General features: G+C 44.8%; 1 non-coding gene across 1 annotated transcript; it reads right to left on the bottom strand.

Moving 5' to 3' along the window:
• Positions 1-14128: 14128 nt before the first annotated feature.
• Positions 14129-14247, bottom strand: LOC145416384 (5S ribosomal RNA). Its single transcript, XR_013900274.1, has one exon. It is a non-coding gene; the product is annotated as a 5S ribosomal RNA (ribosomal RNA).
• Between the last annotated feature and the right edge of the window lie 389 nt (positions 14248-14636).

Genomic DNA, 14636 nt, shown 5'->3' with positions numbered 1-14636 from the left:
CACTGGAGTGAAGGTGTCTTATTAAGGAAGACTTGTTTTTGGTTGATATGCTTGCATTCCACATCTTAGTCTAGTCAGAAATAGATCATTGTGTTGTCTTTTGCTTAAGAAAATAGAAATGGGAGACTGAGGACGATATGGAGATAATGGAATGGAGATGATGCAGAGAGAAAATTAACTAGGAGTGTGTGTGTGTGGGGGGGGGGGGGGGAGGGGGAGGGGGAGACTTAGCTTGAGATGGAGGCATGTACTATAGGTATAGGAGAGAGGATGGTGCAAGTTGGGGGGATGGAGAGTGAGGCTAACTAGGAGTGTATGTGAGGGAGGTGGAGGTGAGGGAAGAGGCAGGGGGGGGAGAGATCGAGGATGAGAAGGAGGGATGTAGTGGGGAGGTATATGAAAGAGAGGGTTGTATGTCAGAGGGAGGGCAGCAAAATGGCAAGGGACAGGGAGGCAATTCGTACCCCTACAGGATTATTGAATCTGGCTATAGGTAGAGAGAGAGAGCTTGTCTACACCTTCACATTTTCAGTTATAGAAATATGGCCTCGAGTTACATATTTTAAAAGATTTGTTTTGCTGAGATTATACTTGGAACACTTAACTTGGTCAAAAATTTAAAAATATTTCCAGCCAGAATTATGAGTTGTATTAGTCTAAAAACATGATGGTGGTCAGAAACACTGATTTTGAGCCCTAGCATTGCCTTTCTATGCATCAAGTTATGACAGCTGTAAAAAATGACAAATTGGGCCAAATTACAGTGGTGTAAAATTGTTGAGTACAATGTGATTTTGTTGGATATTTAGCATGCATCACAACCAATGCATGGTAGTATCTTTGAACCCCTTCAGTACCGTGATGTCTTTTCCCAGTTAATTTTGCAACATCCCACGTTTTATTAAGGTTTATTCTTGCTGCTGCCACGCTGTTTTATTCAGCTTAGGAAGCAATTCTCGCAATGTCCCTACATCCTATGTTATACCCAGCCGTGCCCTCCCCTACCCCTTCAGTGTGTCACCTTATGCTGAGTATAATTGTGTGGTGTCAGCAGGCATAAAAATAATGTCCTGGTACTGAGGAGGTTAATTGTTGCTAGTCAGTCCTTTGATATGCTATTTAGACTTGTGTTTACGAAACTATTTTGTGTTGATCTTTAACATGCATTAATGCAAATACAAGGTGCACAATGTGTTTAGCAATCAATGCATGTTAATACAGCCCTTCTCATCCTTTGTTGATTGCCATGTTTCTTTGTATAGCTGTGGTGGGCCTACAGCAATACGAGACATGGCATATGCAAAGTGATGAGCGGGGCACGCTCATGGAAGCATCTTGGGGAAGGGCGCCGAACCTATCTCGATAAATGGGCCACGAAAATATGGACTGGCAACCCTCACACCTTGGGGTTACCAGTCCTTATTTCTTTGGCCCATTTATCGAGATAGGTTATTTTTTGACCTCCACCACTCTTCTGTAAATCTAGTGAAAATAAAACCAATGCCTTATACTACTATGCCTTTATTCTATACCTTCTTTGTACATCACTTATATGTATATATATACATGTGGACTTTGAAAGATATCAGAGAATACAAGACATGAATAGTACAAAGGAGATATCACTTCGTGCTATACATGGAAGAGCTGATATATGGAAAATCCAATTGTTGATGGACATATAAAAATTTTTGAACTTATACAAATTTTGCACTTAGCAGCAACTGGACTTAGAAAATTGAGTCGTCACAACACATGAAACAGGACTTATGAAGATGCAAAAGCTGAGCATGAACATACATGCTTGTAGTTTGATAATTATAGAAGCTAAGAAATCGAAATTTTAAATGAAAAATATAACAAAAATACAATTTACACAAGAGATATGGGAAGAAGAGGGCATAGGATGGAGAGCATGGCAGGTCAAAGAGTAGGGCAGGACAGGACAGGACACAAGGCAATAATAACAGAACACAGCAGAGATGGCAGGGCAGGACACAGCAAGGTAAGAACAGCAGAACATAAGAGACAGCAGGGCAGGACACAGCAAGGTAAGACCAGCAGAACATAGCAGAGACAGCTGGACAAGACACAGCAAGGCATGAACAGCAGAACATAGCAGAGACAGCTGGACAAGACACAGCGTGGATGGCAGGGCACAGTAAGGGTGCAGGGGAGGGCATGTCAATGACGGCAAGGCAACAATGTAGGGAAAGGCATAGCAAGGAAGCACAGCAGGGCAGGGAAGAAGACTGGGAAGGGAAAGGGAAGGAGAAGGGCAGGACAGGAAAGATAGCAAAGCAGGGTGGTGGTGGTAGGGTGGGTGGCAGGGTGGTGGTGGTAGGATGGGTGGCAGGGTGGTGGTGGTAGGATGGGTGGCAGGGTGGGTGGCAGGGTGGTGGTGGTAGGGTGGGTTGCAGGACAGTGGTGGTGGTAGGGTGGGTTGCAGGACAGTGGTGGTGGTAGGGTGGGTTGCAGGACAGTGGTGGTGGTAGGGTGGTGGTGGCAGGGTGGTGGTGGTGGCAGGGTGGTGGTGGTGGCAGGGTGGTGGTGGTGGCAGGGTGGTGTTGCAGGACAGTGGTGGTGGTGGTGGCAGGGTGGTGGTGGTGCAGGACAGTGGTGGTGGTGGGTGGTGGTGGTGCAGGACAGTGGTGGTGGTGGTGGTTGGGTGGGTTGCAGGACAGTGGTGGTGGTGGTGGTAGGGTGGGTTGCAGGACAGTGGTGGTGGTGGTGGTAGGGTGGGTTGCAGGACAGTGGTGGTGGTGGTGGTGGTGGTAGGGTGGGTTGCAGGACAGTGGTGGTGGTGGTGGTAGGGTGGGTTGCAGGACAGTGGTGGTGGTGGTGGTAGGGTGGGTTGCAGGACAGTGGTGGTGGTGGTGGTAGGGTGGGTTGCAGGACAGTGGTGGTGGTGGTGGTAGGGTGGGTTGCAGGACAGTGGTGGTGGTGGTGGTAGGGTGGGTTGCAGGACAGTGGTGGTGGTGGTGGTAGGGTGGGTTGCAGGACAGTGGTGGTGGTGGTGGTAGGGTGGGTTGCAGGACAGTGGTGGTGGTGGTGGTAGGGTGGGTTGCAGGACAGTGGTGGTGGTGGTGGTAGGGTGGGTTGCAGGACAGTGGTGGTGGTGGTGGTGGTGGTAGGGTGGGTTGCAGGACAGTGGTGGTGGTGGTGGTGGTGGTAGGGTGGGTTGCAGGACAGTGGTGGTGGTGGTGGTAGGGTGGGTTGCAGGACAGTGGTGGTGGTGGTGGTAGGGTGGGTTGCAGGACAGTGGTGGTGGTGGTGGTAGGGTGGGTTGCAGGACAGTGGTGGTGGTGGTGGTGGTGGTGGTGGGATGGGTTGCAGGACAGTGGTGGTGGTGGTGGGATGGGTTGCAGGACAGTGGTGGTGGTGGTGGTGGGATGGGTTGCAGGACAGTGGTGGTGGTGGTGGTGGTGGGATGGGTTGCAGGGCAGTGGTGGTGGTGGTAGGGTGGGTTGCAGGACAGTGGTGGTGGTGGTGGTGGTGGTAGGGTGGGTTGCAGGACAGTGGTGGTGGTGGTGGTGGTAGGGTGGGTTGCAGGACATTGGTGGTGGTGGTGGTAGGGTGGGTTGCAGGACAGTGGTGGTGGTGGTGGTAGGGTGGGTTGCAGGACAGTGGTGGTGGTGGTGGTGGTGGTGGTAGGGTGGGTTGCAGGACAGTGGTGGTGGTGGTGGTGGTGGTGGTAGGGTGGGTTGCAGGACAGTGGTGGTGGTGGTGGTGGTGGTGGGATGGGTTGCAGGACAGTGGTGGTGGTGGTGGGATGGGTTGCAGGACAGTGGTGGTGGTGGTGGGATGGGTTGCAGGGCAGTGGTGGTGGTGGTAGGGTGGGTTGCAGGGCAGTGGTGGTGGTGGTAGGGTGGGTTGCAGGGCAGTGGTGGTGGTGGTAGGGTGGGTTGCAGGGCAGTGGTGGTGGCAGGGTGCGTTGCAGGGCAGTGGTGGTGCCAGGGTGCGTTGCAGGGCAGTGGTGGTGCCAGGATGGGTTGCAGGGCAGTGGTGGTGCCAGGATGGGTTGCAGGGCAGTGATGGTGCCAGGATGGGTTGCAGGGCAGTGGTGGTGATGGGATGGGTCGCAGGGCAGTGGTGGTGGTGGTAAGGTTGGGTGTGTGATAAGGTGAGGAGGACGAGGAAGGAGCTAGAAATGAAGAGGAAGGAGCTAGAAATGAAGAGGAAGGAGAAGAAAGAGGAGGAGAAGAAAAGGGAGTGGAAGGAGGGAGGGAGCCTAATACAAAAAAATAACTATTTGAAATACTAAAATGCACAGAAAATAACACTGAAGTCTGTTTTCGTTTGTCATATAATGCTGACAAGAGGTATCATTAGTTAAAGCTTCAGAAAATTGCTTGTTAGGGTAAAACAATAATAACAACTAACTGTGAAACCCCTATCAGTAATTCCTCATTTAAGATACTTTCACAAAGCAGTTTCTCTCTTAATCTGTCAGTCGAAATACAAACACTTTTCATAAACTTCTTAATTATTCTCAAAAGTGTGTTGTGAATGATCAAGGTTAATGCGTCTACAAATATCACTAATTTAAATTTAGCATTCATAAATATCTTGTTATTTACTTGCTGCCTTGAATATGATCCTTAAAGGCTTAAGAAAACTTCCCTCTTGCTGGGACCTCAGCCAAACTTCAAACAATGTTCACCTATCAGCAATTTACAGGAATATATATCGATTATTAAATGAGGAATTATTTTTTGCTGGCATTATACACAAACGAAACTCACAATTTACGCATATTCAGTTTGCAATAGTGTGAAAAATGTGCCTTTTGATGTCAGATGATCTATTTAATATATTTAAATCCTATGCCTATATATACTGAGGTGCTGCAATAACATGAAATTCAGAGAATATGATGGGCCTGCAGAAGCAGTTTGGTATTTTCGTAACGTTTGTATCATATCGTATATAAAGGCTCCAACACACTTGCGTTGGCCTTGGACATCTAAAGACTGTGGCCTTGGACATCTAAAGACTGTGGCCTTGGACATCTAAAGACTGTGGCCTTGGACATCTAAAGACTGTGGCCTTGGACATCTAAAGACTGTGGCCTTGGACATCTAAAGACTTTGGCCTTGGACGTCTAAAGACTGCTCAGTTTCTGACAGCCTCCCTACTGAGTTCCTTATCCCTGAGGTCACATACTATGACCTCATCCCAGGTCTTTTTCAGTCTGCTTCTCTGAACCCTAGCTCCTACGTTCACATATCTCACCTTCTGCACCCAACTGCAATACAAATGTGGTGCTGGGGAGACACCTTCATGTGATGGCAAATATAACCAGCCCATGGCTAGTAAATAGGGCCAGATGCTCACTCACTCACCATTTAAGCCTCTGGAATCCAGAGTATCTCAGATTTTTCTCTACATAAGCACTTTGTAAGTATCAGCTCCATGACTTTTCCATTCCAAACCAACACCAATGCAATATCAGCTGGTGTTCTCAATGCCAAAGATCCCTTGTGGCTAAACACACAGACACAGGACAACCAAAAGACTTTCAATCAAGAAAAACCTGAACACATAAACATCGTAAACAACCACCACACCCCAACGAGACCTTCACACAGACTTATAATGTTGCCTCCTCCCCCAGCTTCACTATGTACCTCTTCACAATAAGTTAGTTCACTTTTATCTGACAACTAGACCAATCCCATGAAACTTACTCAACTTAGTTTTGACACAGGAATGAGTCTCCTTGGTTACTAGTTTAACTGACCCTCCAGTCTGACTGCACTTTATCAGAGTAAAATAAATGCATTATAGCCATTAAAACCACCTAAGAAGTAGTACTAGAGCTCTCACCTGACCAATGGCCCAAATTAATTAAAAGGCGACCTCCAGCCAAATGAAATGTGCCTGGAACTGCGTTAGTGTTTAATTATGCCCTGTTTTCTACTTATTTTTTTTGCTTTATAAATATTTATTCCTGTACATACTCACTACCTAGCAACTACAGCCATTCAAAACCTACAACACTACATGCAATGCCTCAACGACATCCCTCATCCTCCTCTACCCAACACTACACTTCCCTCTTCCTCCCGTATCCAACATTACACTTCCCTCTTCCTCCTCTACCCAACACTACACTTCCCTCATCCTTCTTTAACCAACACTACACTTCCCTCTTCCTCTTCTCCCAACACAAAACCTCACACTTTTTCCCCCCTACCTAAACAACCCTCATTCAGAAGGAACTGTGCCAGACATCCACCCTTCAGAAACAACCCTTTCCAGAGAAACATGAATACACCTATGCTTTCTCTTTCTCTTACTTGAATACCATATGATCTTTCATGAATGCTAAGTTGTAAGAATACAGTACATAAGCAATAATATATGATGCCTGCCATGAAGAAATGCTATGGAAAGAATGTAGGTGTGTAATATTTCCTATTTCTGCCACTAAGCAATGTGAAAAAAGTTGCATAAACATGAAAATTGGTGCCAAGTTAGAGTTAAATGAATGTAACCAGACTCCAACACAACCATCACCTTTATCTGCTTCAGTGTCAACACAAAATACAACTCACAAACAATACACTATGCCCACAATGTAATGCATCCTCCCACACCACAACACACTCATCACATGCACCACACTACCACAATACTACACACTCATCACATGTACAACAGTGTAATGTCACCTCCCACACCACAATACACTCACCACATGTAACACAGTGTAATGCATCCTCCCACACCACACCACACTCACCACATGCACCACACTACCACGACAATCCTTCAACATATATCTTTGGTTCTGTCACGATTTCTGTAATCAGCCCTCTGAGTTTATTTATAGATGAGCTTGGAGCTGCAACCACTACCATCAACCAATTTACATCTATTTTATCCAGGGCCTCGGAGAGGGGGATGTGCCAAAACACAAGAGCCACAGCCCAGAATCTATCTGTCTATCTATCTATTGCCAGATGCCTCAATCCCGTTTGGGGTGGCCACAAACAAATCGCCTCCAAGTCGCCCTGTCCCCCGCCATTTCACTGCCCTGCTCCCAACTCACACCCCCCTCTCTCATATACCTCTCCACCCCATCCCTCCATCTCATCCTCGCCCTCCCCCTCCCTCTTCCCCCCTCCACCTCACTCACATACACTCTCTTCGTCAGTCTTTCACCCTCCATCCTCTCCACATGGCCAAACCACCTCAGTGTGTTCCTCATAACGCTTCCTATCACATCCACACCACAACACTCCTTTATATCCTCATTCGTCAGCCTGTCTCTCCATGTGACTCCACAGGCTCCTCTTAAATAACTCATTTCCACTGCTCTCACTCTTGACTTGTGTCCTTCCAACAACGTCCAAGCTTCACTTCCATACGTTAGAGTTGGTATCACAATACTGTCATGTAGTAACTTTTTCACTTCCATGCTCACTTCCCTGTTTCTTATCACTGCTTTCAAAGAACCAGCAACCTTTCTTCCCTGCTGTACCCTTTCAAGCACTTCACCCTCCAAACCTCCATCCTTACTCATCACACTACCCAAGTACTTAAACGTACTCACATTTTCCAATTCCTCACCATCCAACCTCGCTGTACATTCACTGACTTCACCTCTCTCAAAGACCATCACTTTACTCTTCCCTACATTCACCTTTAGATTCCGTTTCTTACACACTCTCCCAAACTCATCCACCAAGCCTTGCATCTCCCCTTCGTCTTCACTCAACAACACAGTATCATCTGCAAACAACAGTACAGGGAGTTTCCAAACACTATCCTCTCTCACCAGGGCCACTCCAACATCCACTACCCTACCTTGTACCTCTTTTATTACCCCATCCATGTACAGATTGAACAACCATGGAGACATGACACATCTCTGTTTCAACCCAACTTTCAGAGAGAAAAATTCACTTAGTTCACCATCCACACGCACTGCAGCCTTCGCACCATCGTACATACTCTTCACAGCATTCAACAACTTCCCATCTACTCCATATATTCTTAATACTTTCCACAATCCTTGTCTATCCACCCTGTCATATGCTTTCTCCAAATCCATGAAAGCCGCATACAACTTCTTTCCCTTCTCTAGAAACTTTTCCACTAAAGATCTAAGAATGAATATCTGATCTACACAACCTCTTCCCTTCCTAAAGCCTCCCTGTTCTTCTCCAACTAATTTCTCTGTTCTTTCTCTAACTCTGTCTATAAGTATCCTACCATACACTTTTCCTATTATACTAAGAAGACAAATGCCCCTATGATTACCACACACTTCTTTTTCCCCTTTTCCTTTGTACAAGGGAATAATTATACCTGACTTCCAATCCTCCGGGACTCTACCTTCCTTCCAGGCTAATCTGCACATCTTCCACATCCATTCTATTACTATCTCTCCCCCATGCTTCAGCATTTCACCACACACTCCATCAATTCCTGGGGCTTTCCCAGATTTAACTCTCTTCATTGCTTCCACAACTTCTATCTTACTGATTTCTTCCTGTCTTCTCACCTCCCTCCTTCTCCCAGCCATTCCCCAGGCACTTATACTCGCATTACTTCCATCCTCTATGTTCAACAATTCCTTAAAGTGTTCTCTCCATCTGCTCACTTTTTCTCCCTTCTCCACTAGTAATCTACCATTTTTATCTTTCACTCCCCTGCTAACTTCACCTCCACCCTGTCTTACTCTTTTCACCTCTTTCCAGAACATTTTCTTACAGTCCCTCCACTTTACACTCAAATTCCTTCCAAATTTCTCATCCACTCTCTTCTTACTCTCTCTTACTAATCTTTTCACCTCTCTCTTTCTTTCTACATATAACTCTCTCTTCCGCCTCTCAACTTCTTCCACGTCCCTATTTCTCATCCATTCATTGTATGCTTTCTTCTTTTGTGCCACAGCCTGTCTCACCTCTTCAGTCCACCACGCTGTTCCTTGCACCCCCCTCCGTCTTCTCTTCCTTCCACACATCACATCACATGCTGCACATATTTCTTCTGTAAATATCCTACACACACCTTCCACATCTCCCATCTGCTCCAATTCATATTTGCCCAATCGTTCCTCCACTTCTCTCTTATACTCTGCCTTTTTCTCATCCTCTTGTAACCTTTCCACTCTCCTTGCAACTACTCCTTCCTCTTGTCTTTCCTTCTTCTATTCCTCCATCTTACTTGAATCCTAATTCTGGCCACCACCAAGTAGTGGTCAGAAAGTCCACTCCCCCAAACTCTATAACCTCTTGCATCCATTACACATCTTCGCATCCTTTCATCCACACACACATAATCAATCATTGCCTTCCTTTCATTCAGTTCACCACCCACCCTTCTCATCACTCGCCATGTATACCTGTGGATCATTTTATGCCTGAAGAGGGTATTGGCTATCACCAACCCCCTCCCAGCACAAATGTCCACTAACGCACTCCCATTCTCATCTATCTCAGCAGGCACACCCCTCACCAACTATTCCATCCACCTTCACATTCCCAACTTTACGATTCATATCACCGATCAAAAACACTCTCTCATTTCTTCCAAACTTTTCCATGCACACTTCTACATTTGTCCAGAACTCTTCTCTCACTCTTCTTGCATGATCTTGCGTTGGTGCATACACACACACAATCGCCCACATTTGTATTCCAACTTTCAACTTTACCCACACAATCCTTGACCCAACTGATCCATACTGTCTTATACTCTTCTTCCAGCTTTTACTCACAACTATACATACTCCTTCCTTTGCCCTCTCATTCTCACCTACTCCTGCACATATACCCCATCCATACTCCCATTCTCTCACACTTTCTCCATTTTGTTTCAGTTATTCCACATACATCCACTTTCGCACCCTCAAGCACCTGGACAATCTCTCTCTCTTTCACCTCATCATTCACTCCCCTTACATTCCACGTTCCGATAACCATGTCCTTTGTCCGGTCCTTGATCGTCATCGTTTGGTAAGTCCTTGTCCGTGGCTTATTGTTTGCTTTTTTAGTTAGTTGTTTTCCGGGGAGGGGCACTAACCCTCCGCCAACCCTTTTAGTTGCCTTTTACGACAAGCAGGGATACTGGGGGAGTATTCTTGAAAAAAAAACCTACCCCCAGGGGTACATTAAAAAAAAAAAAAAAAAAAACAGTAAAGTGAGTAAAATAGTGTTTTTTTCAAGTGGGTTTTACTGAAAAAACTAGGGTGGATAAAACCGGGTTACTAATTTTGGTGCCGACCCTGCTGGACGTGGACTACAGAAGGGTAACTCAGCCTGCAGTCCACTGGGTTAATGTTCTGATGTGCCTGGGGTTGCAACTACTACAACTACTAGTATACAACACCTAAGATGAACAAATCCATTTTACATCACCTGTCTGGCTCATTTCCCTGGTTATAGTCCCTTATGTACTTTCTTATTTCCAGAAAGGAAGATGGTGGACTGCAGCAGAACACAATCCTATGGCTCTGCATTATTTATGTAACTCTCCATGACTGGCACTATTCCTGTGATAATCTTTTGTTAAAACTCAGCACTAAATAGCTATGGAGAGATGGCAGTTTAGATAGATACACAGTGGGAAACAGGGCTGTTGATAGATTAATTCCTTCACAATGATGGCTGTCTCCTATGAATGAAAGAGTCTGGTGGTAGCAAGTACAGAATATATGATGTCAGCAGAAAGCCCCATACTACAGGTCCCTACGGCAAAATAAAAGATGTTACAGCCAGAAGAAAAAAAAAAAATGCACCTTTCCCCCACCCATGTAGGAGGTAAGCTTCAATTACTTAAAATAATAATAATATTAATAATATATCCATCATCCAATCCTGTGTTGCCCTATGAGAAGTGTAGGAGCCAAGGGCTCGGCAAGTTGGTCCTGCAAGATGAGAATGAAGAGTGAATAAGGAGAACTATCCTATGTCCCAACAGCATGCCAAATGGGCCACACCCCCACTCCCCATTCAAGCCCCTGGAATCCTGATACCACCACACATACATAACTATCCACACACACACATGCACTTCATAACACCTAACCCATAACCCACCCAACACCTTTCAAGTTTAATAAGTGCTGTCAACTTATGTTATGTACTCCTCCATATAAAACTCATCCTCTCACCTTTTATCAACTCCAAATTATTTTTTATCTATTCATCATCTTTAACTACTCAGTAAAAAATTAAATATACACTAAAATATGATACTGGTCACTGGTTTTAATATATCTACTGTACACTATCTACTGTATCTGTGTATCTATTGCCAGGCACTTTAATCCTGTAATGGGTGGCCACAAACAAATCGCCTCCATGTCCCCTACCATTTCACTGCCCTGCTCCCAACTCACACTCCCTCTCTCCCATATACCTCTCCAATCCTCCACCTCATCCTCAGTCTCCCCCTCCCTCTCCTTATCCCCCCAAAATGAGGATGGTGGACTGTAGGAGAAAGTTACTTCCGGTTTCCTATCCAGATGGAACCACAGAAAGAATAATAAACAGTCACAATATGACACTTACCACAGAGTGGAGGCAGATGGTTGGTATTAATGTGATTTGGTAGCTGATTGGTATTACCGTGATTTGGCAGCTGGTTGGTAATAATTTGGCAGCTGGTTGATATTAATTTGGCAGCTGGTTGGTATTTGGATTTCTTCTCCTCCTTCCCCCTCTCTGTTAGCAGTTTCCACAGCTGGGTCAACTCACACACCTGAAAAATAGTGTACACATTAGTCCTTTTCCTTCCAAACCTTGATTAACAAAAGTATCGGGTTGGCAGCAAGAACAATATCACCTGGGGACAGCAAGATTTAATTACATAGCACAAAGAATTTGTGAAATGTCTTTAATATTAATAGTAATCATCATCACTGTGGTAGGTGGGGGCGCTCATCATCCACTCACACGATGTAGTGCTGCTCTCAGGTGTCTGCCCAATCATCTCCATCCTTCTTTCCTTTCATTCTCTTCTGTCTTTCTTTCCTTCATTCTTTCCTTGTCCTTCTGCTTACGGGTGACTTTACACTCCCTCTTCTGTCTTTCCTTCATTCTTTCCACTTCCTTCAGCCTGTGGGTGACTCTACACTGAGTGACAAGCCAAATGGTTTCCTGTGCACCAGGAAACCATTCCCTACGCTGGGTGGTAATCATATAACCAAATTTAGGCGTTTGGTGGTTTAGTGGGCAATTATTGCACTTCAATCGGATTGAGCCGGTGAAGGTTTATATCCAAGGGATGGTTGGGGTTGATTACTCATGTAATGCCACTCAGTGATGAGTGAGGCTGGTCACTCTCATCTTAAATGTAGGGACCAACTGCCTAGCGCCGGGCTCCTACGCTCCTCATGGGGCAATGTAGGATTGGATGATGGATGGATGGATGGATGGATCATCATCATCATCATCCAGACCTCCTTTCCCATCTTAGGGCAGGGAGAGGAGTTGCAGTGTCCAGACTGCCCAAATTCGCCCAATCCAATGGGCCATGCTTCCATTCACTCACCATTCAAGACCCCGGAATCCTGGCTCTATCTGATAGGTGAAAAACATTGTAATAACTGAAATGAAACTTAACAAATTAACCCCTACACCGCGGGCATGTTTACCAATGTTTTGCGTGTCCCGCGGGGTTATTCGGGCTAAGACAGACTCTCAAAAAATATTTGCCAAAAATCAGTTATTAGTCCTAGAATATTAAAATTACATATGCTTATGGCACATACCTTCAGCTTTCTCCTGGAATGTTTGTTGAGCCTTCGTCGGTTACCGTAGGACTTGTGGAGACCTCTGAAGTTGGGTAATGAAGTTTTCACTTTACACTTCCAGGCAACCCGTAATATGATTACCACAGCCAGATATTAACACTATAAACACTATTCTATGATTTTCAAGTAGTTTGGGATCCATACTCCAAAAAAAAAACACTGTGAAAGCAATGGAAATTACGAGCGTGTCTGATCGTCGCACTTGCGCTAGTTTGCTCTTGGTACTCTGTCATTTATTATTCATAAAACCCCTCACACTTTATATTTCTATTACTATATCACACGTATATATATCTGGAGTCGTTCTCCATAAGTTTCCTTCAGTAGTATTAGTTTATTGTCACTGAAGTCATTCAATTTTTCATTCAGTAAAATACATAGAGAGCCACGGATTCACTTTCATTGTTATAACATGAATTATTTGTACTCATATTCTTATATTACTAATTACTTACATTACTATTTACATTTTCTATTCTGTTTTCAATATTTACCCTTCTATTTTACTTACACTATGTTATTCACTGTCACTTTCAGTAAGATAAAACTATAATACACTGTTCAATCATATGTACTGGACATCCATTGCTTTCACTTGCTATTTACACATTATTTCCACATTATTTCCACAATATTCTCCTTTCATGCTTGCACTGTTAGAACTGCTTCTGGCTGTGGTAATCAAAGAAGCAGGTAACACAGAGGGGAACCTGGCACTCGGCGCACTGCCAAGAGGTGCGTTTGTGCTCAGGTGTGCGGCGGGTGGTATGTGCACACACTTGACACCTGCGAATCGCAGCCTTCCTTTTCCCTGTGGCAGGCATAAGCTCAAGTCTGTGCCCATCCATATACGCCCTCTGCTCAAGTCGGTCAGGAAGTGTTACTGGATGGCGCCTTGGAGTTGCTGCTGTCACCCTACCATATCAGATGAGATTTGGCAGTTACCATTACTCTTGCTGCCACCAGATAACCTAATTATGGTCAAACTTTACAGTAATTATTTCCATGAGGAGACTTTTCGCCAGATAGGGGTTAATGAAGTTTTTTTTTTTTTTTTTAATCCTCTCACTTGATAAGTATTCCTTAGCTAAATACAATAATTGGAGATGCCTAGACTAAAATGACATCATCATCAGACTTTCAGAGTTCTTATGGGCCAGATCTGGTAGGGGCACCTCAATCCCTCAATGGCCATGAGGCAAAACATACAGGTGCACCACAGGCTGGTTCCATTTTTTTTTTTTTCATTCATTGCCAGACGCCATGTATCCCAGACGGGGTGGCCAAGGGCTTAGAGTTAACTGTTTTACAGGGAGGGGCACTAATCCTCCACCAACCCCACTTGACACGTAGGGATGCCAACAGCATCTGGTGTTCCCAGGCGGTCACCCATCCAAGTACTAACCAGACCCAACGTTGCTTAACTTCGCTGATCGGACGGGAAGCGATGTACTCAACATGGCATGGCTGTTCCCTTTTTTTTCTTTACGCACCTGGCAATGTGTTTTTTAGCTTCCTAAACCCATTCTGTGATTCGCATAAACCACCACCTATGTACTCACCAATAACATGTAAAACAAAATAAAGTTTCAAAAAGATCAAAATAATTCTTCATGAGAAAATAGTCAAAATCTGCCAAAATGTGGGTTTTTCTCTTTCAAGGCCATATTTAGCTACCTCTGTAGCACTCAGTCTTTCATGTGGGACTAAATAACTTCAACGTCTGGTAGAACTATGATAATGGTGCAATAAAAAGTTTCTTGAAAAGCATAGGAAATTGACTGAGATACTGAATTTTTAAATCTAATGGATTCCTGCTCAGAAAAGTTTCCTTGATTAATTTTCACAAGGAATGTTCAGCACT

Source organism: Coenobita brevimanus, chromosome 105 (assembly GCF_032717465.1).
Source record: "Coenobita brevimanus isolate Jiangsu-jjx chromosome 105, ASM3271746v2, whole genome shotgun sequence".
Lineage (NCBI taxonomy): Eukaryota > Metazoa > Arthropoda > Malacostraca > Decapoda > Coenobitidae > Coenobita > Coenobita brevimanus.
The sequence above is the reverse complement of the archived record's forward strand: the minus strand, read 5'-3'. Positions and strand labels throughout refer to the sequence as shown.